Raw genomic sequence first — 27042 nt, forward strand, 5'->3', positions numbered from 1 at the left:
GGCTCTGTTCCATAGAGTCTTACCATCGATTTTTCGAAGGGTTTTCATCTCCGCTGTTTCGAGAAATCTTTTTTGTCCTCTCTTTGTCGGGTCGTGTTTCCGCCGCTTATGTCATTATTGGTCTGATGACTGTTTTGTAAATTCTGCCTTTCATTTCTTTTCCGATATTTTTATTTCTCCACACTGTGTCATTCAGGAAACCTGCGACTCTGTTTGCTCTATTCACTTGATCTTCTACTTCTGTTTCGAGTCTTCCGTAGCTAGATAGTGTGATGCCTAGGTATTTAAACTCCATCACTTGTTCTCTTATCTGACCTTCCAGCTTCAATTTACATCTTTTTGTTCTGCTAATGTTATAATTTCATTCAATTTGTTTGTTATCACTTTTGTTGTTAATTTTAATGTTGTGTTTAATAAGTTAATCCCTCTGTAATTCTCCGGGTCTTTTGTCTCCTTTTTTGAAGGGAGGTATTAGAATGCTTGACCTCCATTCTTGTGGTATTCTGTTTTGTTATATTATTTTTTGTATTAGTTTTAATAGTTGTTTAGTTAGATCTTGTCCTCCGTACTTTGAGAGTTCGTTCGATATTCTGTCCTCTCCTGGAGACTTTCTATTTTATAGTTTTCTTAATGCTTCCTTCACCTCTCCCTCCTCGATGTCTATTTCTTCGTTTGTCGTAACTTCAGGTGTTGGTGGTTTATTATCGTCGCCTTTAGCAAATAGAGATCGGAAGTAGTCTGCCCATGTTTCCTTCTGAATATGTTTCGCTTTTATTAATTCGTTCATCTCCTTTCTTTGTCCTCTGATCATTCTCCATACTCCTTTTTGTGTTCCGTAGAAGTCGTGTTCCATCTGTTTTGAGAAACTCTGCCAGTGCTCCCTTTTTATTTGCCGCACTAAAGTATTCGTTTGGTTTTTGATTCGTTTGTAGTGGTTGTATACCTGTTGTGCTTGTTTTGTTCTGTATTGTAAAAAGGCTTTCTTCTTTTCTTCGCATTTTATCTTAACTTCCTCTAGTATGGTATAACAACTAAACCCAAACCCAGACATCCAAAGTGAAAGTTATCCTTCAACACCAAATTGTTCTATATGGTCCACATAATGTTCAGAAAAAAATCACACCATTTTGAGCATCGGGTTTGGGGGGAAGAGGGGGGAGAAATCGGTAAATTCGTAGTTATTTATGTTTTTCGTAAATATTTCTAAAACTACACGGTTTAGCATAAACAACCTTCTATACAAAAATGTTCTACATTAAATTTGAAATAAAAAGGCCCTGTGCATAATCCTTCTAAAATGAACTGTTTCAAAGTTACTGAGGTAGTATAGTATAATTGGTCCACAAAAAGGCCTAACCTAAACATCCAAACTAGAAGTTTTCCTCCAACACCAAATTGTTCTATATGGTCCACATATTGTTCAGTAAAAAGTTACACCATTTTGAGGAGCGTCCGGTGTGGGGGGGGGGGGGAGATGTGGGAGAAGTCGGTAAATTAGTAGTTTTTTTACGTTTTTCGTCAATACTTCTAAAACTATGCTTCAGCGTAAACAATGTTGTATACAAGAATGTTCTACATAAAATTTAAAACAAAAAACGTCGTGTACATAATTTTTATAAAATCAACAGTTCCAGAGTTACGGAGAGTGAAAGTGGAGGTCTTCGATACTTTTTATATTTTTTGGGCAATTTCCTACTGATTTTGTTTAACAGTAGGTATTGTGTTTTATAAATCAAATTTGCTATTTCAGTGGCCGATGGTATGTTAGTGATAAGCCCTTGAAGAAACGTCAACCTCACCACCCAAGATCGTCATCAATTGCCGAAAAAATATAAAAAGTATCGAAAACCTCCACTTTTCACACTCCGTAACTCTGGAACCGTTGATTTTATAACAATTATGTATAGGACATTTTTTGTTTTAAATTTTATGTAGAAAATTTTTGTATAGAACATTGTTTACGCTAAAGTATAGTTTTAGAAATATTGACGAAAAACGTAAAAAAATGTACTAATTTACCGACTTCTCCCCCATCTCCCCCCAAACCGGACGCTCAAAATGGTGTAACTTTTTACTGAACCATATAGAACAATTTGGTGTAGGAGGAAAACTTTTATTTTGGATGTTTGGGTTAGGCCGTTTTTGGACCAATTATACTATACTACCTCCGTAACTTTGGAACCGTTCATTTTAGAAAGATTATGCATAGGACCTTTTTTATTTCGAATTTAATGTAGAACATTTCTGTATAGAGGGTTGTTCATGCCAAAGAGCACAGTTTTAGAAATATTGACGAAAAAGGTAAAAAACTACGAATTTACCGATTTCTCCCCCCTCTCCCCCCCCCAAACCCGACGCTCAAAATGGTGTGACTTTTTTCTGAACATTATGTGGACCATATAGAACAATTTGGTGTTGGAGGATAACTTTCACTTTGGATGTCTGGGTTATGCCATCTTTTGGATCAATTCTATCATACTACTCTCTAAATCACGGGGTTTTCTTCTTTAATATGTGAGTGTTTGTTACTTTTCTCTCTCCAAGTGATTCTGTTGCAGCGTCGATTATTATGTTATGTTTGAGTTTTTGCCAGCTTTCATCGATGTTATCGTTTTATAATATTCCATTCTCAGCAATCTTCTCTGATATTATTTTCCTGTATAAGTATTCCGCGGATTCCGTATGTATTCCTTCGACTTTGATTTTTGTTTGTGTTGGTGCTGCCCTCTTAGATGTGAAATATTTCATGATTCCTATTTTACATATACTTTTGTAGCGAGAAATTGGGCATATTTTTAGTTGTTCAGGATATAGCTCACTTGTACGAATGTCACCCATGCGAGTCTTGTTCCTCTTTATATTTCTCCTGTTTGATTTTGTTTACTCAGTTTCATTAGTTGCTCTAGGCATATGTACTCCTTGACTTTCTGTATTATACTTGTTCCTATTTACATGATTTCTTTGTCCTCTTCTACGTTTGTCATATATTTAGTTTTTGTGTATGGTATTTTAATTGAAATGAAATTTAGAAGTACATAGTACAAATTTACTGCACAAAAGGTACAGCCATGTACAGCTTTGTTGTATAGATAATGTTACATATGTTGAGTCTGTATTGCAGGACATAATATACATTTTCATGCTACATTAACAGGTGTACCCTTAAACTTTTCCAAAGCTTTTCCAAGACAAAGAAACAATATTTATTACACAAAAAAAATCCAAAGTGCGCTCATATGAATTATATAGGCGCACACACCTAAAACCTGAAAAGAATTTTAGTTTAGTTTAAAAGTTACATTTTTATAGTAAACTCTAGTTTAAAACTTAAAAACACTTAAACTTCTTGAAGTTTATCTTTTTAGCGTAGATAACATCAGGAACGTACGGAAGATAAAACGAAGATAACCGCTACAAAGGGAACTTTGCAGAGTTTTGTTATTTGGAAATAGCAGTATCTGTATAAATAGAACATTGTTATTCAAGGAAACGGTTGTAGCTTTTTTATTACAAAATGTGGAAAGGATTTGTGAATGTGTTCCTTTCAGTTTTGAAGTTTTACTATCAGAAAATAACTTTCATCTATTTTGAATTATTATTTTTGATACGTATTAAGGGTATAGGCGTATATAGCGCAAAATTTCACACCAAATTGTTTTAAATGCATTAATTTTTTTCGAATCGTGAGAAAACTAATAAGTCTTCTTAAAACATTTAAACGCAGAATGAAAGATTACATTATTTAGTGCAGTCACTGAAGGTGGATATGAGCTATTACCTCCGATTTCGTTGAACCTCCAGCGATTTGCATGAAAATTGGTGAGTGGTTAGAGGATATCTCAAGGAACAAAGGTGACATGGTGCCAACTTGCGGTTTTACCCTGGGGGTGGATGCCACCCCTCCTCGGGGGTAAAAATTATTTTAATAAAAATAACCCCACAATTCGATAGAGGAACAAATTATAAGCAAAATTTGTTATATAAAGTTATTAAAATAAATTAAAACTTTTTGAGTTATTAAAGATCAAAAATTTTAATTTTTCTTGAAAAAATGCATGTTTTTAACCGATTTTTCATAAATAACTCAAAAACTATAAGTTTTTACAAAAAAGGTATTATTATCAAAGTTGAGGCTAATAAAAAATCAAATAAACTCCTTACTAAAAAAACCCTTTCAATGTTAACTAAAAGTGAGTTTTAGGTCATTGAAAATATATTTCTTTCGTCAAGTACCCAAATCTAAGTATTCAAGCTTAAATAGCAGGAAAATGATGCATTTTATAACATAAATTTATTAAACATTTGTCAAAGTTCATAGAAATATCTGTCAAATAAGCTGTCGAACAAGTTGATAGCATTAAAATTTATGCACCAAAAATGTTTCAAAATGTATCTTTTAAAAATTTTTCCAAAAAATGTTATTGTTTTTTTTATAATTAACTCCGTTAATTTTTAAGATCTCAGGCTCACCTAAAAGCTAGTTAAAAGTTGTTCCAAGAGCTATTAAAAAACGTTGAAATTAATCTTTTAGACCTCTTAGTTTTTTTAAAATAAAAGGTTAAATGGCCCCGGTTACATGGCTCTCGCAGCAAAATTTAAATTTTAAACGTTTCTATCTCGGTTATTTTTTACTCTACGGAAATAGTAAAATAGATAAAGTATTTGGAACAGAAAAAACTAAAATTTAGTTATTTATCATTTTTTACTTATATTGAGTATTTTGGAGTTATTATCAAAAGAAAATGAAAAGTACGATACTTTTAAAAATGTCTGATTTTTTTAAATTACATATTTTTTTTCAAAAATATGCATTCTAAACCGGTAAAAATTGTTGAAATCATTAACTATGTTAACCTAAAGAAATTCTTGTGAGGATTACTACAAATTTAAATTTTTGTAGAAATGGCGTATGTTTTATTTTTTACTTTTTTCTAAAAAAATCGAAAGGGTTCTCTTATTTTCATCATAACTTGCTTAATTTTGATGCTATCAACTTCTACTTGAGCTCGTTTGATATGTATTCCGAAGTACTTTGACAAGTGCTTAACAAGTATGTTCTATAAAATGCATCGTTTTCCCGTTATGTAAGCTTGAATACTTAGATTTGAGTACTCGTCGAAAAAAATATACATTCAATTACCCATAACTCACTTTGTAATAACATTAGTTTATTTCTTTAAGTGGGTAGTGTATTAAATTTTTTATTATCTTTAATTTTGGTAATAACAGCTTTTTTACAAATCTTCTACTTTTTGAATAATACGTCAAAAACAGCTTTAAAACATGGATTTTTTTAAGAAAAAATAAAATCTTTGATATTTAATAACTCAAAAAGTATTGATTTATGTTAATAACTTTATATAACAAATTTTGCTTATAAGTTGCCCCACTATCGATTTCTGGTATTATTTTTAATAAAAAAAATTTCACCCCTGACAAGGGGTGGCATTAACCCCCATGGTAAAAGCGCAAGTTGGCATCATGTCACCTTTGTTCCTTAAAGTATCTTCTAACTACTCACCAATTTTCATGAAAATCGATGAAGGTTCAACGAAATCGGAGGTGAAAACCTTCAGTGACTCCACTAATTACCGAGGGCTGAAATTCCGTTGGTATAAACAAAGAGTTTCTTTTGAATGATATATTGGAAATTAAAAATCAGACTAAATTTTCTCTTTTTCACCCCTGTAACTTATTAAAATAATCATTATAGATGTTCTCAGGGACTTTCGACCTTCGATAATACTGTAATATTTCATTCTGCGTTTAAATTTTTCAAAAATACTAATTAGTTTTCTCAGGATTCAAAAAAAATGAACACATTTAAAAATCATTCGACCGAAATTTTGCGCCTACACTCTCAAAAAGGATTAAAGTATTATACATTTTTGAAATCAGTATTTCAAAAGCTTTTAAATGAGGTGTCACATGATGTACCTTCCCATTAAAAAAAATCAAAGTTATACCTGTCCCCTGAAAAGGGATCATGAAAAGTTCGAAACATTGATGGTATAATATACTATGACCATTTTAAAAATCGACCTGTCCGAGCGTCTTGCTTATGTGTTAAAAATAAATGAGTTAATAAGGAGGGGGTAACACTTATTCCAGAGCACTGTATATTTCGAAGTAAGTAAAGCTTAAACACAAAATTTTATGAAAGTCGGTCTGGGGTAAAAAACGTCACAATAATTCTGTATTTTACCGCTGATAAATAGACAATAATATATCCCATCTAATTCATATTATTCTAATAGGGGAGGAAAGTATGCTAAATTTGCAGTTACTCGAGCGTTATGGGGACCTATTGGGTTGTGAAGATTAGGTCTTAAAACCTAAAAAAGTTAAGTATGGTTTTCCATTTAAGTGACGACTTTCCATTTTTTAATTTAGTTTTTCATTTCCAACAATGGTTTTTTCCGAGTATAGCGCCATCTCTCCATAATTTGAAAAAATGGCTCGAATAAAAGTTTCTTAGGTATCCAAATCTGCAATAAAAAATGGGAGCTCCTATTTAAGATTTTAAAGTAACCCCCACCCCAAGTCCGTTGAGGTCGGGCTTGGTGTGATTCGAAAAATTTTTCAAATATATTAAATACGTGTATTTTGCAGTTTTTCGATCTGATGTTCATTTCACGAAATGTCGCGGGAATATTATTTAAAATTATAAATTTACCCCCCACCCCTCTCCGTGGGGGTCTTGTTTAGTATCATTCGATAGATTTTTGAAAAATATTGAACACGTGTTTTTTAGTTTTTCGATCTGACGTTCATTTCTTGAAATATTCGCTTTTTTCTTATGAAATTTTGTGACTCACCATTTATTTACGCGCCGCTCAAACCGTCAGATTTTTTAAATATACACTGTTATGCATATACTTAACTTACCTTATCGTAATCTGACTATTTCGAGTTTTCTTAAGATTCTTTAGATTTTTTTTCGGGCCCCCCTTAACGAACTCCCTGTAATAAGATCCCAAATATGTATGGTAAAGGTACATTTTCAGGCTACAAGGTTTCTCCCCATGTGATAATCTGACACGCTCGAGTAACTGCAAAAATCCCAGCTTGGGCTCTCCTACCATAATTTTATACACAGAAATTAATCTAAAGTCAAGTCTCTTTTTATTATATAAAATCTATTTATCAAAACTCCGTTTTCAGATTATTACGTTTTACATATTTTTTAATAGATTTCCACATTAACGAACACTAATGATATAATGCTGAAGATAATTAATTCCCTCAAATGTATCCCTTCTTAATGACAAAATTCTCTATCCTATCTACATTATACCGCTTTTTTTGTAAAGATGAAGCTCCAAAACCCACATCCCGTCCTGTGGAAATTCTTGACCCCACGTGGACAACGATTAACTGAAAATCAATACTAAAATGCCAAACTTCACCCTCGACGTGCAGTAAATTGAAATTCTGAGTAAAGTTAGATCGAGAGAACCGTTTTCTGATGCGATCGATCGAATATTCTGCATAGAAATTAATTTAAAATCAGAGATCTTGATACTCTGTGAATAATTTTCATACTTTCGGTTAGTTCATTCACTCACGGTAAAAATATTGCAAAAACCTTAAAATTTTAACGAACCTCTTGGATTGACATGAAATTTAGGATACACATAGCTAACATGTCAAAGAAAATATTGTGCCGATGTGTACGTTTGCACTGGGGGTGAGTTTCACCCCTTCTCAGAGGTGAAAACATACGTTCAAAATGAGTCCGGAATTGGATAAAATGACTAATTCTAAGCAACTTTTTTCTATAAAGTTTTCCACAAAGTCAATAATTTTCGAGTTATTTGCGAGTAAATATTGTAACAATAAAGCAGACTTCTGTTGGAGTGAATGTAAAGAGAATACGAATTGGAAGGTTGATTGGGGGGAAATAAACTACAACAAAAGTAGAAAAAGAATAGCTATGATAATGTAACGAAAATGACTCTCGCGATGGGGAGTCGATGTGACAAAACACATACTTTTTTAGTAGTTTTTGTATAGGGAAATGGAAAGATGAAGAAAGTAAGGTGAAATAATAACAGAAGTGTGAATAGACAGGTGCAAACTGAATGTAGTTAGGCTAGCAAGATATGCACTAGAATGACATAGAGAGAATAGATAATGATTACGGCTAGGAAATAAAATATTAAAATAAAAATAGAGGTACTGAAAATAATTGAAAATAAAGAAAAATAATTGATAACGATTAACAAATAATGGGCGCCAGAAGAGGGTATTGACCACTCTTCCAGGTATCCTACACTGCTGTAAAATATATTAAATCAGTAAATGTAAATATAAGTGAATACTAATAATAAATGATATACAAAATAAATAAATATTTATTAAATATAACTATACTTAGATTTTTGACAACCTCTGAGTTAAACAAAATGAATGATGTGTGACTATAAAATGACAAGAGTGATACAATATTTTACAATATAACAACAGTCATGTTACATGTTACAAAATTTAAATACCTCTTCTTATATAGGGTGTTTTATTGGAAAACGGAAATACTTTAATGATAAATAGAGGTCACCAAGCCGGTTGTAGATATACTACATTTTTTGCCCAACCGACTTTTATAACCGAGTTACAGGGTGTTTTATCGATTTTGCCCATTTTTTTCCTAAACTATAACTTTAGAACCACCCTGTGTATTTTTTTGATATTTGGTACACACACATATGTCTCATCCAAAACCCAAACGACCGACATAATAACCATAAGAAAAATTCAGGTCCGGATTAACAAAAAATTATAAAGTAATTTTGACCTTAAAACAACACCCTGAATTTTCAAATTTTAAAAATCTGTTTGCATATTTGAAAAGAGCACAAAAAACTAAGTTTAATGGTTTGCTTTAATTTTTCGGCCAGACAATTTTATGACTTTAATTTTGAAATTATATTGAATTTTTTAAGAACTCTGACATTAAAAAGCAGATATTATTAACTTTTAGTTATAAATTATATAAAGATAATGAATAGATACTCATTTTAAAAATAATCAATACTTATTTACCACATTCGAACGACCAAATTAGTAATCACAAGAAAAATCCAGGTCCGGATTAACCAAAAAATATAAAGTAATTGTGCCCTTCAAACAACACCCTGTGTATTGAAATTTTTAAATTTGTTTGCGTATTTTAAAAGAGCATAAAAACTGCGTTAAGAAGTGTATGCCAAATTTTTGCGCAGATAATTTAATTACGGCAATTTTGAAATCATATTGATTAATTCTGTGAAGGTGACAAGAAGCTGCTAGAATCTTTAAAAACAATATCAATGTAATTAGAAAATCGATTCGAAATCTTTTAAAACGAGCAAGAAAATGCATCGAACAAAATGGCGGATATTTTGAGCAACTGTTATAGTTCAAATATTTTTAATTTATGTTAAATTGTTGAATTGTCTAAACGATTTTTTTTTTATTAGATATAGCTGTTTTTTTAATAATTTACTAAATCATTAAAATATCCCAATTCTCGCAATTCTAATTTTTAATGATGTGCATACAACTACAAATCCAGAGAATCCATGAAGCCAGCGTAGTAAATAAGTATTAAGTATTTTTAAAATAAGTATTGATTCATTAACATTAAAATATTAAAAGTTAATAACACCTGGTTTTTAATCTCAGAATTCTTTAAAATTTCAATATAATTTCAAAATTGATGTAATTAAATCAACGGAGCAAAAAATTAAAATAAATCTTTAATAACAACTTTTTATGCTCTTTTAAAATGCGCAGACAAATTTTCAAAATTTCAGTATACAGGTTATTGGTTCAAGGTCAGAATTACTTTATATTTTTTTGTTAATCCGAACCTGGATTTTTTTGGTAATTAGTAATTGGGTTGTTACAATGTTGTAAATAAGTATTGATTATTTCTAAAATGAGTATTTATTCATTAACTTTAATAATTTATAACTAAAAGTTAATAATATCTGCTTTTTAATGTCAGAGTTCTTAAAAATTCGATATAATTTCAAAATTAAAGTCATAAAATTGTCTGGTCGAAAAATTGAAGCGAACCGTTAAACTTAATTTTTTGTGCTCTTTTCAAATATGCAAACTTATTTTCTAAATATGGATATACAGGGTGTTGTTTTAAGGTCACAATAACTTTATAATTTTTTGTTAATCCGGACCTGGATTTTTCTTATAGTTAGTATGTCGGTCGTTTGGCTTTTGAATGAGACATATGTGTACCAAATATGAAAAAAATATACAGGGTGGTTCTAAAGTTATGGCTTAGGAAAAAAATGGGCAAAATCGATAAAACACCCTGTAACTCGGTTATAAAAGTCGATAGGGCAAAAAATGTAGTATATCTAAAACCGACTCGGTGATCTCTATTTACCGTTAAAGCATTTCCTTTTCCCAATGAAACACCCTGTATATAGGGTACAACTCACATGAGATTAAGGTAAGAGCCTTCACCAAATCATTATACAGTACAACCTCGTTAATCCGGACCTCGTTCATCCGGATATCCGGATTATCCGGATCAATCCGGAATTAAAAATAAAAAAAATAATTTTGATGGTGAAACGTTTACGTTATCGTGCCGCATTGAAACGTCACACAAAATTAAAACAAAGGAAGATCAATGACTTTTTTGTAAATAAAAACTAATGCTGGCGTAAATCATATAGGGTGTAAATATAGTAAGTTATCATTTCACATGTAGTTTTATTAACCTTATTATATTTCCGGATTTTCGATTTACCGGATCGCTTCCGGTCCCAGTTAGTCCGGTTAAACGAGGTTGTACTGTAGCACGATTGCTTCGTACAACTACGTTATGTACCAATAATTTTTCAACAAAAAAACACGTTTTTAGACTGATTTTCGTAAATAACTAAGTAAGTATTTTCTCGAAAAAAGTATTCTTAGGAAAAATAGAGTTTATATTATAAAAGTTAGAAAACCGGTGTAGGTATATATAAAGTCTCTAAAATCAGTAGAAACAGGGTTGTAGCTAATGGAGAGAAGGTTCTTGTTCATCAAACAAATCGAATATTTTAACGTGAAATAACCAAAAAATTAAGCACTTTTGCTGTAGCTGGTGCGCAGCTTGCCCTAATAAGCACTTTTCGGGGAAAACACATCACTAATTTTTAAAGTGATTATTAAAAAAGCTTTATTTTTCTTCTTTTTTAAAAGTTTCGAGAATCAAAAGTAAGTAAGCTACGCTCAAAATAAAGTTGGTTTTTTTTTGGGAAAAGATCATAAAAATACCCCCATAATTTGCATCCAAAATGAAATTAATCCTTACCGATTCACAAATTACGCTACTTATGTATTATTTATATGATCTGTAAGTTTCATCGGTTCAAAGTGCTCATTTTCGAAAAAAAAAATGGTTTTAAAGCAAAATTTTTTTTTAGTTTTGAAAAAAATATATTTTTCAAAATAACTAAAATTATTAGCTATACCAAAAATCCTAAGGTGCAATAACATGTAGGTTTTGCTTTTCTCAATATTTTGGAATTTTTGTTGTCCTTTAAGACAGAAATTGGTTAAGATATGGTTGTTCAAAATTTGCATGCACTCGTGATTAGGGACTCGTTCAAACTCTTTTAGTTACAGCCTTTTCAAAAATAAGTATTTTGCACAAATGAAACTTGCAGATCATATAAACAATACATAAGTAAAACAACCGGTGGTGAAGCGGTAACGATTAATTTCATTTGGGATGGTGATTAGGGGGTCATTCACTATTTTTTAACCAGAAAAATACCAATAATATTTTGAGCGTAACTTACTTACTTCTGACGTTAGAAACTTTTTTAACAAACAAAAATGCAGCCATTTTTAAACACTTAATAGTTGGACCGAATTCTCTCCCATATGTGCTTTATTTTGTGGTTATTTCACGTTGAAATATTCTATTTGGAATTTGACGAAAGGGAATCTACTTTTCACTAGTTACATCTTAGCTTCTACTGGGTCCACAGACTTCGTATAAACACTATTTTCCCCTTTTTTTAAGCTTTATTTTTACTAAGAATATTTCTTTCGACAAAATTCGTATTTTTTAAGTTATTTGCTAAAAAGCGTATAAAAATATTTTTTTTGGTAAATAAAAATATTCACTCGTATGTAACTCAAAAATTATTCACTTAGTGAAAAAAATTCATATGATCCTAAATACTTTTCTGAGTGCGTCGTAGTTTGTCGAATTCGTTTTAACGTGTTAAGCTCAAAGTAACAGAAAAAAACATACGTCCGTGATTAGTATACATAGAACTTCGAAAGTTATGTATTCGTTAAAGGGCATTTCCATATTAAAGCTACTTATACTTATAGATGTATAATTGTTTGGCAATTACAATACTCTAAATAGATAACCAATCCATGATGCGAATAAAGATAATTTGAAACAAAAGCAATTTATGGTGACAGTAGGTTTCACAATGTTAACGGATAAAATGACAATAATTTTCATTTTATGTCAAATTAAAATTATTGTAATTCTAGGTTAGGAATTTGTTACCGATGTAAATATAAATATGTATTTTATGTCATTGGTATATTCGAACATTGTATAGTGAAATTATTGTAATACAATTATTGTAATTCTAGGTAAAAAATTTGTCAACGACGTTAATATAAATATGTATTTTATGTCATTGGTATATTCGGACATTGGGGGCTATGCTGTATCGTTTACATAAAGTGATTACGTACATGTGTAAAGTTCAGAATTACGTACATCAGATTACAGTCGTCAAAACATAAGTGTATAAAGTGGTATGATGTATCGAAAAAATTACGTATCATGGTATTTAGGGTTATGTCATGTCCTGACAGTCAGTTAATTCATGTTAACATAACTTTTTGCTTGTTTTTAAGTTTAATGTTTATATTTTGAAAAGATGAATTTTGTAAATCAGTTATTTATGAACTTAAATGCTGTGGCAGAAAGACATAATTTAAATCTCGAGTGACTTCAGTTACGAGATGGATTACGAGACAACCAGTAATCCGTTTTTTTGAGATATTTCAGTGCCAAAAACTATTACTGTGATATAAAATTAAATAAAACATTGTAATTACTAATAGATTAACAATCTTATATTTTTTATGTTTAGTGATAATGTTTAAAATTTAATGGACTAAGGTCGTGTTGTAAGTTTTTATGCTTCTTTTATACAATGCTTTTTTGTCTTAATTTCATTGTATTTACTGAGAAAATAATTATAAATTTATTTTAGACTTATTGAAACAAATAAATTTTGCGAAAGCTTGATATTAATACATTCACTGACACAACTGCATATGAAGTCACTTACTCCTTAAGAAGATGTGGCTACATGTGAAATGTGTCCCTTAATGCGTCAACAGAGTTTTTTTATTCTGCCCCTTAACTTAATGACTGCAGCCTCAAAATACAGATAACAGACTAAGAATTGAGCTTTTTCACCCATTTAGTGAAGATTTTTTGTTTACAAATCTATAAACATTATCAGTTTATCTACATTTCTGTATGCTATACCGCTATACCTACTAGAGGTGTATGCTAGCTTGGGAAAAGATCACTACAGGAGCAATGCAACCAATTTGTGACAATAATGTTAGAAGACCCTGACGATTCCAGAGCAACAACTAACACATCCAAGGAGGAATCTACAGCTACCTGAGGAAAGGAATGCGGAATGTTTCAAACAATAAATGTTTAGAGTTTTTCAAACAAGGAAAGGTTAACGCAGACCTATTCTAACTTGGCTATACTGTACTGATGATAGCTAATGAGTCAGAGACATGTGTCTGTCTTCACATAGTATATCTTGAACATACTGTATTTTTTCCATCGTTGTTGCGAGACGTGCTGATATATACTTCCTACTTGATTTTACTGTCAACTCGCACTGACCATGAGGAAGTGGTTCAAGCTCTTCAAAAAATAAAGGAATCAGAGGATATTCCTGGGGAAGTGTTGAAGCCATTAGGAGAGGCAGGAATAAGTTGGCTAATACGTTTATTTAATAGAATTATGGAAGTTGGACAAATGCTAAACGAATGGAGAAGCAGTATATTTGTACCCGTTTATAAAAACAAAAAAAATACAATAATGAACAAACTACAGTCATAAAGCTACTTAGACACATATGAAAATATTGGAGAGGCACAGTAAGTACTCAGTTCTTATTTATACTCATTAGTTTTGGATCAGTAAATAAGGGAACTGCATAGACCTGGATCATGCATACCAAAAAAAGTTGATTAATAGCAAGCTGAAAATTATTTGCTAATAGATTAACAGTGTCTAGTCAGACAAACTTTGATGTACGGGAACAGGGGAAGTATTAATTGTGGAATAAGTTAAAAATTTGGAACGTCAGACTTTGAAAACGTTCCATGTATTTTGTCGGACAGAACTTCCAATTGATTTGTTTCCATTTCATTACTCTCATGCAAAAATCAGACTGGTGTTTATCACCAACTGGGCATTTTAATGAGTGGAACAAGAAGAACATGTCAAATGACAGGAATCATGTTGGTTAGTAATATCATTCTGATTTTTGCATGAGAGTTTAATGAAAGGGTAACAAATCAATTGGATGTTCTGTCTGACAAAATACACGGGAGTTTTAGTAATCTACGTTCCAAATTTTTAAACTGTTCCACAATTAAAACTTCCAGTGTTTGCGTACATCAAAGTTTGTCCGACTAGACACTGTTCAGCTATATGGCTTTTTACATTCACAGTCATTTGTTTCGAGCTTCTCTCATATGTCGTATAATCCGTGTATAATAATATTATATAACATATGACAGGAACTCGAAACAAATGACAATTGATGAAAAGCCCTATTAACAAATGTTCAGCTTGCTATTAATCAACTTTTTTTTGGTACGTGGGATCCAGGCCTAACAGGGTAAGGGTGCACTCACTAAGGATGGTATTCTCGCCTAGAACAGAGTATCCTACTACTCTTTATTTTCGTGAACGATCGCATCGCATTTAACATAATGCATCGGGCGATCCATGATATGGTACGAGGGATACCAGGGAGCGAGGGTTGGCGCCTCGTTGTGAGCACAACTTTACATTCCCAGGTACTTACTGTATCCTGATGATGTAGTGTTAGTAGGAAATAGTGAAAGCTACTTAGAACAAAAACAAGAATTCATTTTATGATATAATATATTGAAGTACTAAACAACTAAAAAATCACTTAAAAATTAAACACTAATAACCAATTAAACTAAAAATCAAATACAAGTCTATCACACAAACAAGTTGGTTTCACAAATAAAAATAACAATATTTATTAATATATAACATAAACATTTTCACATAACCAAACTAAACGGCAAGTAATTATTTTTTGTTTAGAAAAGTTTAAAATTACGTTTACGCGTGCGTTTACCTAAAAGAAATTACATACGAAGGTAGGCAACCCCTTGGATATCATTGATACAGCATACCGATTTTACACATATATGTTATTGGAGATTACAGCCTGTAATTCGAGTTTACCGTACGTAATCAGTTTACGTAAATGATACAGCATAGCCCCCGTTGTATAGTGAAATTGTATTCTATATTCATTTATTTTTCCCATAAAATATTTTAAATTTATTATTCTGGCAAATATTTAGATAAATATTAATATTCGTAAAAATATAAATATAAATATTCTGACAACTGTCAGATTTAATTAAAATTTCATGCCTCGATTCGTGACATTCTCAAAATTTTATATGACGCCAAAATTAATGACGCACTGAAAAAAAAAAAGGTTTGGGATCATCTGTAGAACAAAAGTTGCTTAGAATTAGTCAGTTTCTTCCCTTCCGGACTTATTTTAAACGTATGTTTTTCACCCCTGAGAAGGGGTGAAACTCACTCCCAGGACACAAACAGACATCGGCAAACTATCATTTTTTTTTTGACGTGTTACCTATGTATATGTCAAATATAATGTCAACCGAAGCGGTTCTTTAAAATTCCGAGGTTTTGCAATATTTTACCGTGAGTGATCCACAAGTGATCCATCTACCAAGATCCGGCAGAGAGAGAAAAGCACAAGACTACAAGGCTCACTCGGTCGTAAACCTGCAAAATCCTTGTACAAAAATGTAGAAACCAACAACTTTAAGAGTTGCAACGTGGAATGTGAGAAGTTTGTTCTCTGCAGGAAAACTGGATAATGTTGAACAAGAAATGAATAGACTAAACATCGATGTTTTAGGAATCAGCGATACACAATGGCCAGGATCTGGGAAATGTTCAACACGAAATGATGGCGTATTCTATTACTCCGGAATCGACAACAACACCCATCGGTACGGAGTTGGAATCATCATTTCAAAGAAATGGAAAAATTCTCTAATTACCTTTACTCCTTACTCAGAACGCTTAATATTAATACAAATTAAAGAAAGACATAACTTAATAAATCTTATTCAAGTCTATGCACCAACAGCAGATAAAGATGACGATGAAATAGAACAATTCTACAACGACTTAGAAGAAATGCTGAAAGCAATAAAAAAGCAACACATTAACATAATAATGGGCGATCTTAATGCCAAGGTCGGTCAAGGTAAGGTAGGAGAACATGTAGGAAACTATGGACTTGGAAACAGAAACGACAGAGGAGATCGATTGATTCAATTTTGCCAGAGCGAAGACTTCGTAATAACAAACACCCTTTTCAAATTACTTCCTAGGCGATTATATACATGGACATCTCCACAACATACCAAAGAAAAAATAGTGAGAAATCAAATAGACTACATTCTGATAGCAAGGAGGTATCGTAATGCTGTTAAATGTACTAAGACGTACCCAGGAGCTGATATAGGCTCAGATCATAACCCGGTAGTTACTGTGATAGAGGCGAGACCAAAAAAGATTAGGAGACCACACAGAAAGACACTAGATTTAGATAAACTTAGAAATAAAAATATACGACAAGAAACAGGAGAAGAAATAAATGAAAACCTCAGTTCAGTGCAACAACAAATTAATGATACGGATAACGTTAACCAAAAATTAAAGTACATAAATACAGCTATACAAACAGCAGGAAAGAAACATCTGACAAAAACAACAACAAAGAACAAGGGGTGGATGACACAGGACATACTAGACTTGATGGAACAAAGAAGAAAGATGAAGAATTACCTAGACAAATACAAAGAAATAAACAAACACATAAAAAAGAAAATAAAAGAAGCCAAAGAGGCGTGGATTAAAGAACAGTGTGAAGAAATGGAAACCTATGAGAAAAAGTACGATGCGTTCAATATGCACAAAAAAGTAAAAGAGATAACAGGAAGCATAAAGAAATGCGAAATAGGTAAACTTAAAGACAAAGATGGAAATCTTATTGTAGATCTAGAGAATAAAATAAAAAGATGGACAGAATACCTGAATGAATTATTTGAAGACGATAGAAACAACTTAACTCAGATAATCAATGCAACTGGGCCAGACATATTGAAAGAAGAAGTAGAATACGCAATAAGAAACGCTAAAAATGGAAAAGCAAACGGACCTGATGAAATCCCTACAGAACTGCTGAAGCTTTTGAATGATAAATCCGTAACCATAATATTGCATATATTCAATACAATATACAGTACTGGTATAATACCGCAAGAATGGTTGCTGTCTACCTTTGTCACCATACCGAAGAAAACTAAGGCAATGCAATGTTCAGATCATCGAACAATCTCCTTGATGAGTCACCTGCTTAAAATATTTCTTAGAGTCATTCACAACCGAATCTATCAAAAACTAGACATCGATATTAACGATACACAGATGGGATTCAGAAAAGGATTAGGTACAAGGGATGCTCTCTTTGCCTTGAACGTTCTAACACAGAGATGCCTAGATGTTAACCAAGAGGTACACGCCTGCTTTATAGACTTTGAAAAGGCCTTTGACAAAGTACGCCACAGTAAACTCAAAGAAATCCTGGAGAGCAAGAACATTGACACCAGAGACATACAAATAATATTAAATCTGTACTGGAATCAGCGAGCTAATATAAAAATAGAAGAATAAACATCGGACGAAATAGAAATACGTAGAGGAGTACGACAGGGTTGTATATTGTCACCGCTCTTATTTAATATCTACAGCGAACAAATATGCCAAGAAGCTCTCTCATATGCAAACGAAGGGATAATAGTCAATGGAGAAGTTATCAATAACATTCGATATGCTGACGATACTGTGATAATGGCAAGAACAGCGGAAGATCTACAACATTTAGTTGAAACTATGAATGAGATATGTAATAACTACGGCATAAGGATGAACGTCAAAAAAACCAAATATATGACCTTCAATAAGAATCCAATAAATGACACTAGTATCACAATAAACGGTACCCAACTTGAAAAAGTAAACGAATACAAATACTTGGGAACCCTTATCAATGAAACAGGTGACCAAAATCACGAGATAAAAAGACGTATTGAAATTGCCAGGTCTACTTTTATAAAAATGAAAAAATTATTTTGTAATCGTGATATTAGTATTCATCTACGAACTAGAATGTTAAAATGCTATGTATTCAGTACTTTGCTCTACGGTGTTGAGTCATGGACTCTTAAACAGAGGAATATTAAAAATCTTGAAAGCTTTGAGATGTGGTGCTACCGCCGTATACTACGAATAAGTTGGGTGGATAAAATTACAAATGAAGAAGTAATACGCAGAATAAATAACGAGCCAGAAGTTCTACGGAGTATAAAAAAGAGAAAACTTGAATACTTAGGCCACCTGATGAGAGGACAAAAGTACACATTCCTACAAAATATAATGCAAGGAAAAATCCAAGGACGAAGAAATCCAGGCCGTAGAAGAATGTCCTGGATGAGCAATTTGAGAGAGTGGTTTGGCTGTACCACTAACGAATTGTTCAAAACAGCAGTAAATAAAATTAGAATCGCCCTAATGATATCCAATCTCCGATAGGAGAGGCACTCAAAGAAGAAGAAGAAGACCGTGAGTGAATGGACTAAATAATTTTCATACTTTCTTTATGGAGCAGCAACTTACGCTTCGGCGGTTGTCGGTAAATAGAGATGAGTAAAGTTTCAGGGATGCTTGTTAGAGAGAAGTTGGGAAAATGGAAAATATTTGTTTTTATAATATTCTATAAGTGGTTAGTTAAAGCTATGAAAAATTGGATGGGGTGAAATACTAGTTAGTTTGTTTGTTTGTTAGTTTGGTTTGGAAAATAATATTTTCCTACCTCAGAAAGAATTTTATCAGACAGTAGAATAGTAGATGTTGTAGAAATTGTTTAACATGCGCCAAAAACTCATTAAGCCTTATGCTCTTTAATTTTATTATTCGTCAACAAAGGAAGAGTATACAGAATGGAAAAGAAAAAGTAAAAATACCCTGTTACGAAGACGGAGCAATACTCATAGCCCAAGATAAAGGTGGTCTGCAAAGATTAGTCGACAGTTTTAACATAAAAGCTTTAACATAAGAATTCAATATGACAATTTCATCTCAATAAGCTTAAACAATAATAGTAATGAGTAAAACCAATCAGCTGTAAAATAGGAGTTGATGGCATCATTTTTGAACGAGTAATGGAAATAAAATACTTTAGAATTGGGGAGGGGAAATGGGGGAGACACGTGTGGTCAAAATAGCATGAGATAAATCACCAATCGGTAGAAGTATCCGCCAACTGCGCAAAAGGTCGAGTGACAACCTTGCATATAGGTATCATGCCGCCAATGAACAAGAATAATTGCTTATAAAGAGAAAGAAGAAGAAGAATATCCGCCATTAAATAACTTTAACATGTGTCTCTAGTCACTATATTTTTTATCTTTCATTAATAATTAGGGGGTTATTAATAGGGTTTCAAATAATAAAGGGAGGCAATTGGAAATTCTGGGCATGTTGGAAGACCGGTGAAATGTTAAGGAAAAAATAAAAGCCAACATAACAAAAAAATAATGAAGTAAAGATAGCTAAAATCAAAAGAGTGAACACATTAACTGCCACTAGAAGCAAAAAATGTGTCTGAAATCTCTGAAAATACTGACATAACGAAAAGCACCGTTGCATATCATGCCTTTAGGCTGAGTGATACAACTGCGCTTCATAATACCCATTAATTTTAATATGCAATATTTTTTTGGCTTCGTGAACTTTTTTGGTCTGCATTTTTCGACTACTAATGTATAGCAATAAAAAATATAATACTCACTTCAAAAGACTCCATTTTGCGTTAATTACATTTAAATCTTGTAACATCGACTTATTATCACTCTCGATGAAGCCTAAATGGCTTATTTTTTATACTGGTAAAGCCATTCGACTTACCACAGTAGCTAGTTTCAACTACTTTGGATCTGGAGTAAGTAACCACATGGTTTAATTTTTCCTAAATTTTTAACAGTCAAAATTTATCTTTGTCTTTCTTATACAGTGGTTTATTTATTTTAGACTTTAACCTGATGATGGACTGATTAGTCCGAAAACGTTTGTTTGTATCGTACCAGTGATGTGCCCACTTTAAGTCGAACTTGGATCTTTTTTAGAAAAAAAATTTAAATAAATTTTATACCATCTACAAAGGAAGATTTTTACTTCTTTATTAATTTTTATTATGGTATACAGCAAATGAAAGGCATTCTTTCCTTTTTATATTTCTTTATTAAATTTCCTACAGAGACAAACACTATGCCCCCCATAAGGAAAAATAGCTTTCCTTATGGGGGGCCGTAGGGGTTGAAATCAACATTTAAGCACATTTTTGTGAAGTTGTTTTAAAGTATGAGAGAATAATTTTATTTTTAAATCTAATAAGCATATTAAGTATAATTCAAGCAATGTTAAAAAAAAAGTTCAAGAAAAAATATTGAAATATAAGCCAACGGTGGCAGATTTTTAAAGACACCTCAAAAAAACAATGAGTTGTCATCAGAATTTATCATTGGATCATGGTAGACAGAAAATTCAAAAAGATTTAATTAGCTTATGAGTTTCACGAGGTGACATTGTAAGTTTCTTTTAGTTTTAATTATCTTTGACTTTTTAGTATCACTCAGGAATCAAAATAACGAAATTTTTTACAGAAAAAAAAGGGTGAAAATCAACATATTTATTATTGTTAAACAAAATATAAGCAGAACAAAAAATATCTCGGCAGTGTTACCTCAATGAATGTTTAAAGGAAATATTTACAAAATTCCAGGTGAGTTGGTCAAGCAGTTTTTGAGCTACAATGTCTACAGGCTTTGAAAAACGCAGTTTTGAGAAAAACGCTTTTAAAGTATTGTCAACTTTTATTTTCAGTTTTTTTTGTCTGTCAAAACGTAAAGTGATGCACACCGGAGTATGTAATCGCGGGGTGATGCACACCGGATTATGTAATCGCGGGGTAATTTACAAAAGAAAATGAAAGCAGCTGTTGACCGTTTCTCAATACGCTAAGGTAGGTAGATAGTGTTGAATATCCCTATCTTCGACTCGCTTTGCAGCAGGTTCGCGTCAGCACGCTTGAACGTAACGAACAACGGTCAACAGGTGTTCTCATTTTCTTATATAAATTACTCCGCGATTCAAAAACATATTCTGGTGTGCATCATTTTACGATTTGACAGACAAACTGAAAATAAAACAGAAATTGAAAATAGAATTGACAATACTTTAAAAGCTTTTTCCTCAAAACTGCTTTTTCAAAGGCTGTAGATATTGTAACTCAAAAACTACTTGACCGACCCACCTAGAATTTTGTATATATTTTATTTAGACATTTCTTGAGGTAATGCTGTCGATATATTTTTTGGCTTATGCTTATTTTTTATTTAACAATAATAAATATGTTGATTTTCGGCCTTTTTGTGCAAAAAATTTCGTTGTTTGATTTCTGAGCGATACCAAAAAGTCAAAAAACGTAACCGAAAAACTCGACAGAGTTATCTCGATAAACATATGAGCTAATAAAATCTTTTTGAATTTTTTGTTTACCATGATCCAATGATAAAAAATGTGTCTTTAAAAATTTGCCACCGTTGGCTTATTTTTCAATATTTTTCCTTGAATTTTTTTTTGAGTATTCTTTGAATTATACTGAATACGCTTATTTCATATAAAAATAAAATAAATGCGAGGATATAGAAAGTATAATTCTCATAATATTATTGAAGGTTTTTATTTAAACAGTTTTCGGGCGATCGGTTTCGGCGTTTAGTACAAGAAGGGCCTGATGATTTCGTATAAACTGTAAACGCCGAAACCGGTCGCCCGAAAACTGTTTAAATAAAAACCTTCAATAAGATTGTGAGCATTAGACTATCTATATCCGAACATTTACACAATGTGCTCATATCAACAACATGTCCATCATTTAACAATAGAATAATTTTACCATACTTTCAAAAAAGTTCACAAAAGTGTGCTTGACATGTTGATTTCAACCCTTACGCCCCTCGTTAAGGATATCTATGATACGATTTTGATAGGCAACCCATGCTGGTCGTGTTTGTCTATGAATGAAATTTAATAAAAAAAATATTTCATCCGGCAGGCAGATGGGTACATTTCGTCCTCCTACTCGGATCTTAGGCTATTATCGTATGGTATTCTTCGATTTTCTTGGTTCCTTTTTTTTTGGAAGTGTGATAAACTCTAACTTCAGAAAATTTCTCCAAAGCTGCATGTATTGTTGAGTATCTTTATGATTATTGCTACTGATCTTTTGTCCATTAGTTTGTTCCACTTTTTGTGCTTGTATATTATCGGGACCTGCTACCTTACTACCATTTAGCGGTTATTGCAGAATTAATTTTCTGCTGCAATATTTTTGGCCCATTGTTTAATTCCTCTAGATCAAAGATAATAATATATCCCTTTGGTTTTTAATAATTTTTTCTACTTATTCTTTCCACGTGCTTAGTTTAGGTACTCTTGTCCAGAGGGAATAAGTTTTGATCAGAAGCGAATAGGTGAGTTAGATTGTATGAGACAGACTGTGGTAAAGAAGACCTAATAAAAAAAAAATGAAGGTAAAGTGCTTCGGAAGCGATGTCGACCTTGCAGCGGCTGGTTTAGCAGGTGGGCATTCGGCGTAGCCTCGGCGACGAGATAGCGTTTTTTTAAAGTACCTCGGGAACTATCGCTGGGGCTACGAAGAATGAATCCTGCACTAAGGTCAGTCAGGCGGCGTTCTGGACTGAGATGTCTTTTGAAGATTCCAGACCCCCCTCTTTAAAGATGAGAAAAAAAAGTTTACTCTTGTCCAAGATGATGTTTTTGTTAGAATAAGTTAAACCTTTCTGTCTTCACCTCAGTTCACATTTCCGAGTTTTTACTGTTTCTATTACGAATTAGCATTTTACTCTATAGGAATAAAAGGCAAGTTTCGAGCATCTAGTTTATTAAATCTGGCCCAAGTATACTTTGGCTAACTTAGCATGATCAGGGGCATTTCGTCAAATTAGGAAGATATCCCAGCAAAGTGCAACATTGGCAAGAAATTTTAAAAATTTGAAACTAATAAATACATATAACACGCACTGGACAAAGGACAAAGAGATCAACATTAATTAGATAAAAATTATGCTACATCTTAGCAAGTCAAAATAAAAAAGTGAAATTTTTTTGCCAATGTTACACTTTGCTGGGATATCTTCCTAATTTGACGAAATGCCCCTGATGATGCTAAGTTAGCGAAAATATACTTGGGTCAGATTTAATAAACTAGATGCTCGAAACCTGCCTTTTATTCCTATAGATTCTTCTATATATATACTTCTATTAAACATTTTACTTTTATATATTTAATATATTATCCTTCCCTCTTTATGGTTTTTTATAATGTGCTTTTTTATTTTCAGGTCATTTCTAATACAAAATCCTCAAATAGTATAAGAAGTAAGTATACAGAACATTACAATATATATATTAGATAATTTATAGTTCCTAGACTGCTCATAATGCCTACAGGTTTAACTATTATGTTTCTTTTATGGGTAATAAACGCGGTAAAGAGGATATCATATAAGATGAGTACATTATTAAATAGTTTAAGAGCTTAGTTTTAAATATTCTACATAACGGGTCATACTTTCGCATTTGATATCATAAAATATATTTTATGTTGTTATTATATTAATTATAGGTATTATACTATCTCAATATTAACAGGAATAATAACAACTTTATGCATAATAATAACCCATATGTATATTTTATAATATTTTACATAATATTATAATGTGTGCCTTACAAAGCTCTCTGCTAGGATTAAAGATGTTGTAACTTTGATGGAAAGGGGAATATGTGGCATTTAATGAAACTTGGGGCCAGTTGAACAATGGAATCAGGCTATAAAGTAGAAAGGGAGTATATATAATTATGATCAGAGTGACTGATAAATAATGGGGATTTAGAAGGCGTAACCAATAAATTATCGGTTTGCAAACGGTAACTTTTTTTTTGGTGGGAGAGCCAGGTCATGTAATCGGATTCTTTTTTAGGGAGATGGGAAACTAGCTACTAAAATCAAAGGATACTTACAGAGATGTCCTTAAAAATTGAAAAACAGAAATATTCAAGTCTATTTGAGATTGGAATCCGATTAAAAAATCTTCTGCTTCTTGGATTCACTCAGTCAGAATTGAATCAAAAAGGACTAATACCTAAAAAAATGTTCTTTGCCAAAAAACTCACATGTGGTTAATATTTTTCTAAAAAAGAAACTATTAAACAAGTAAAAAAAACAAACAAGGATATTTACTTAATTTATTTAAGGACGAAATCAAATTTACTTCTATAATATACCAAAAATATTAAAGCTAAAACAAATTCAACTAGAATAATTAAACCAAATTTTAAAATATGTTTATCAAACAAAAGTGTACTGTACCAAATGGCAGAATATGTCTCAATATGCTAACTGTAATTATCAAGATCCCAAAATATGAATAAATTCTTTTTTTTCAAATTCGTATAGGATAATTATTAAGCAATTACATGTGAGAGAGTTAACTAAATATATACTAAATAAATAAGAAAACTTACATATTTAATCTTTTAAAATTGCTATGAGAGCAAAATTTGTTATGTTTAAAAGTTCTTAAAAGTTTACTTTTAAGGCCGACCGTATTATTGCGTGCAAATTTAAATTGGGAAAGGAAAAACCTTCGGTGAATGGTAAAAGTAAAAATCCTCGATAAAGATTTTCATGTTGATAAACTCGAAGTCGACTGGTACTACAACAGGAAGACCTGGATGACCAGAGGTATGACAGATAGGCTGCACAAATTTGACAGAAAAATTCAACGTCCAAGAAGAAAAATTCTCTATTCCTCGACAACGCAACATCCCATCCGGATATTCGGTTATCTAACATACCTATTATATCGATAACGATAACGATAGCGTTCTTACAAATCAGTATTATATTTTAGGACAAGTTTTTAAAGTTACACTTCTTTAGGCACGATTGGAAAAAATGTTGAGAGTGAATTTTTATAAAAGCGACACCATGAAATACGCGCGTAGCGACAGTATAAAGTTAGTTGCTAAGTCGTTCAAGTTACGTATGTATCAATGCAAATATAGTGTGAAAAATATATATTGGTGTTTTCAGTAAATATATTTAATATAATTTTTGCCATGTTTAACATAATGATGGATGCAATAATAAAATAAGTGAAGAAAAAAGAGGGTACAAAAAGGACAATAGAGAGATAAAAATACTCTGTTACGCTGATGACACCGTGTTAGTAGCAGAGTGCGAAGACGACTTACAAAGATTATTGCACGAGTTCAATATTAACGCAAAAGAAATAAATATGAAAATATCAACGCAAAAAACAAAAAGTTTAGTAATTGCCAAAGAACCAATAAGATGCAAATTTGAGTTAGACAATCAAATTATACAACAAGTACTGACTTTCAAATATCTGGGAATTAGTCTGTCAGCCGACAAAAATACCAAAGAAGAGGTAAAAGATCAAATAATTAAAGCCAGTAGAACGGCAGGATGCCTAATTGATACAATTTGGAAAAACAAATACCTAAGATTGGAAACAAAGGCCCGAATATACAAATCAGTTATTAGGCCAGTTATGACGTACACGGCCAAAACAAGACCAGATACAAGCAAAACACGAAGACATCTGGAAACCAACGAAATGAAGATCTTAAGAAGAATTGCTGGAAAAGGACTACAGGATAGGGTAAGAAGTAAGGAAATCAGACGCATATGTGGGTTAGACAATATAAATACCTGGGTAAAGAACAGAAAAGAAGAGTGGAATGAGCACATAAGCAATCAAGGATAGTAATAATAGCCAGGGACAAGTCACCGTTAGGCAGGAGAAGTATAGGACGCCCAAGGAAAAGATGGAATGACAACTTAGGGGCAGAATGAAAAGCACCGTTGAAGAAAAACAGGCAGTACTGCCTATATAAAAGAAGAGGAAGAAGGAGAAGAAGAAGAAGAAGAAGAAGAAGAAGAAGAAAAAGAAGAAGAAGAAGAAGAAGAAGAAAAAGAAGAAGAAGAAGAAGAAGAAGAAGAAGAAGAAGGTACGTTTTGCCTTTGTTGGGAGTAGGATAGTTAGTAAGCGCATACATCTACCTGGGACAGATAATGAAAGTAAACAAAGAAAATTAAAACTGGCGAAATTACCAGAAGAATAAGATTAGCGTGGGCAGGATTTTGAAAGCTAAGTTCGATATTGAAAATCACTAAAAAAACAATATTTGAAAACCTTATTCTATATAGATTTACTACATATTGTAATACATAGCCGTACTCCTTGTGACATTACCTTCTTTATCATTTCATTACATTAGGTATATATAATACAATATCAGTCTTCTACAGATATAAAAGAACGAGAAACGAGAATATACTGTCGAAAGTGAAAATGTAATATTTCACAAGACCCTTCAGCTTCACTGCACACTGTAAAACGCTGAAATATAAAAATACATATAATATTTACCTTTAACTGAGCAGCTACATATATGAAAAATAGACGCCATTCCAAATGTAG

The 27042-nt window shown here is 32.0% G+C and overlaps 1 protein-coding gene across 1 annotated transcript in view; it reads left to right on the plus strand.

Annotated features, from left to right (window-relative positions):
* LOC114336587 (leucine-rich repeat and immunoglobulin-like domain-containing nogo receptor-interacting protein 2) overlaps positions 1 to 27042 on the plus strand; it is a 468419-nt gene that overhangs the window by 42898 nt on the left and 398479 nt on the right. Inside the window, exon 2 of the mRNA XM_050644621.1 lies at positions 23872 to 23908. The gene's annotated coding sequence lies outside the window, so the exon portion shown is untranslated. The remainder of the gene's footprint in view (positions 1 to 23871; positions 23909 to 27042) is intronic.

Source organism: Diabrotica virgifera, chromosome 1 (genome assembly GCF_917563875.1).
Source record: "Diabrotica virgifera virgifera chromosome 1, PGI_DIABVI_V3a".
Lineage (NCBI taxonomy): Eukaryota > Metazoa > Arthropoda > Insecta > Coleoptera > Chrysomelidae > Diabrotica > Diabrotica virgifera.